The following is a 3183-nucleotide window of genomic DNA, read 5'->3' as shown; positions in this document are numbered from 1 at the left end:
AGAGTAAAGTGATATCGCATTGTGATTTTGATTTGCAATTCCCTGATCATGAGTGATGTTGAGCATTTTTTCATATGTTTATTGGCCATTTGTATATCTTCTTTTGAGAATTGTCTATTCATGTCCTTAGCCCACTTTTTGATGGGATTGTTTGTTTTTTTCTTACTGATTTGTTTGAGTTTGTTGTAGATTTTGGATATTAGTCCTTTGTCAGATGTATAGATTGTGAAGATTTTCTCCCACTCAGTGGATTGTCTGTTTACTCTGCTGACTGTTCCTTTTGCCAGGTAAAAGCTCTTTAATTAGGTCCCAGCTATTTATCTTTGTTTTTATTGCATTTGCTTTTGGGTTTTTGGTCATGAAATCCTTGCCTAAGCCAATAGCTAGAAGAGTTTTTCCAGTGTTATCTTCTAGAATTTTTACAGTTTCAGGTCTTAGGTTTAAGTCCTTAATCCATCTTAAGTTGATTTTTGTATGAGGTGAGAGATGAGGATCCAGTTTCATTCTCCTACATGTGGCTAGCCAATTATTCCAGCACCATTTGTTGAAAAGGGTGTCCTGTCCCCACTTTATAGTTTTGTTTGCTTTGTCGAAGATCAGTTGGCTGTAAGTATTTGGGTTTATTTCTGGGTTCTCTACTCAGTTCCATTGGTCTATCTGCCTATTTTTATACCAGCGCCACACTCTTTTAGTGACTGTGGTCTCATAGTATAGTTTGAAATCAGGTAGTGTGATGCCTCCAGACTTGTTCTTTTTGATTAGTCTTGCTTTGGCTATGCAGGCTCTTTTTTGGTTCCATATGGATTTTAGAATTATTTTTTCTAACTCTGTGAAGAATGGTGGTGGTATTTTGATGGGGATTGCATTTAATTTGTGGATTGCTTTGGCAGAATGGTCATTTTTACAATATTGATTCTACCCATCCATGAGCATGGGATGCATTTCCATTTGTTCATGTCGGCTGTGATTTCTTTCAGCGATATTTTGTAGTTTTTCTTGTAGAGGTCTTTTGACTCCTCTTTTAAGTATATTCCTATTTTATTTGTGGCTACTGTAAAAGGGGTTGAGTTCTTGATTTGATTCTCTGCTTGGTTGCTGTTGTTGTGTAGAAGAGCTATTGATTTGCATACATTAATCTTTTATCTGGGAACTTTATTGAATGCCTTTATCAGTTCTAGGAGCTTTCTGGAAGAGTCCTTGGGGTTTTCAAGGTAAACGATCATATCATCAGCAAACGGGGACAGTTTGACTTTCCTCTTTACTGATTTGGATGCCCTTTATTTATTTGTCTGATTTCTCTGGCTAGGACTTACAATACTATGTTGAAGAGGAGTGGTGAGAGTGGGCATCCTTGTCTCATTCCTGTTCTCAGAGGGAATGCTTGCAATTTTTCCCCATTCAGTATTATGTTGATTGTGGGTTTGTCATAGATGGATTTTATTACATTAAGGCATGTCCCTTGTATGTTGATTTTGCTGAGAATTTTAATCATAAAGGGATGCTGAATTTTATCTAATGCTTTTTCTGCATCTATTGAGATGATCATGTGATTTTTGTTTTTACTTCTGTTTAGGTGGTGTATCATATTTATTGACTTGTGTATGTTAAACCATCCCTGCATCCCTGGCATGAAACCCAATTGATCATGGTGGATTATCTTTTTTGATATGTTGTTGGATTTTGTTAGGTCGTATTTTATTAAGGATTTTAGCATCTAACTTCATCAAGGATAACGGTCTGTAGTTTTATTTTGTAGTTGTATCCTTTCCTGGTTTTAGTATTAGGGTGGTGCTGGCTTCATAGAATGAATTAGGGAGGGTTCCTTCTTTATCTTGTGGAATAGTGTCAAAAGGATTGGTACAAATTCTCCTTTGAATGTCTGATAGAATTCTGCTGTGAATCCATCTGGTCCTGGATTTTTTTTGTTGGTAATTTTTAAATTACCGTTTCAATCTCACTGCTTGTTATTGGTCTGCTCAGGGTATCTAATTCTTCCTACTTTAAGCTAGGAGAGTTGTATTTTTTCAGGAATTTATCTATCTCTTCTAGGTTTTCTAGTTTATGTGTGTAAAGTTGTTCATAGTAGCCTTGAATGATCTTTTGTATTTCAGTGGCGTCAGTGGTGTCAGTTGTAATGTCTCCTGTTTCGTTTCTTAGTGAGGTTATTTGAATTTTCTCTCTTCTTTTTTTGGTTAATCTTGCTAATGGTCTATCAATTTTATTTATCTTTTCAAAGAACCAGCTTTTTGTTTCATTTATTGTTTGTATTTTTTGTTTGTTTCAGTTTCACTTGGTTCTGCTCTGATCTTGGTTATTTCCTTTATTCTGCTGGGTTTGGGTTTGGTTTGTTCTTGTTTCTCTAGTTCCTTGAGGCGTGACCTTAGACTGTCTGTTTGTGCTCTTTCAGACATTTTGAGGTAGGCATTTAGGGCTAGGAACCTCTTATCACTGCCTTAACTGTATCCCAGAGGTTTTGATAGGTTGCGTCATTTTTGTCATTCAGTTTGAAGCATTTTTTAATTTCCATCTTGATTTCGTTTTTGACCCAATGCTCATTCAGGAGCAGGTTATTTAATTTCCATGTATTTGTGTGGTTTTGAAGGTTCCTTCTGGACTTGATTTCCAGTTTTATTCCACTGTAGTCTAAGAGAGTACTTGATATAATTCAATTTTCTGAAATTTATTGAGGCTCATTTTATGGCTTATCATGTGGTCTATCTTGGAGAAAGTCCCATGTGCTGTTGAATAAAATGTGTGTTCTGAGGTTGTTGGATGAAATGTTCTGTATATACCTGTTAAGTCCATTTGTTCCATGGTATAGTTTAAATCCTTTGTTTCTTTGTGAACTGTCTGTCTTGATGACCTGTCTAGTGCTGTCAATGAAGTATTGAAGTCCCCCACTATTATTTTGTTGCTATTTATCTCATTTCTTAGGTCTATTAGTAATTGTTTCATAAATTTGGGATCTCAGGTGTTCGATGCATATATGTTTAGTATTGTGATATTTTCCTGTTGGACAAGGCCTTTTATCAATATATAGTGTTCCTCTTTGTCTCCTTTAACCGCTGTTGCTTTAAAGTTTGTTTTATCTGATATAAGAATAGCTACCCCTGCTTCCTTTTGGTGTCTATTTGCATGAAATGCCTTTTCCCACCCCTTTACTTTAAGTTTATGTGAGTCCTT

The sequence above is a fragment of the Macaca mulatta genome, chromosome 11, assembly GCF_049350105.2.
Source record: "Macaca mulatta isolate MMU2019108-1 chromosome 11, T2T-MMU8v2.0, whole genome shotgun sequence".
Taxonomy (NCBI): Eukaryota; Metazoa; Chordata; class Mammalia; order Primates; family Cercopithecidae; genus Macaca; species Macaca mulatta.
The sequence above is the reverse complement of the archived record's forward strand: the minus strand, read 5'-3'. Positions refer to the sequence as shown.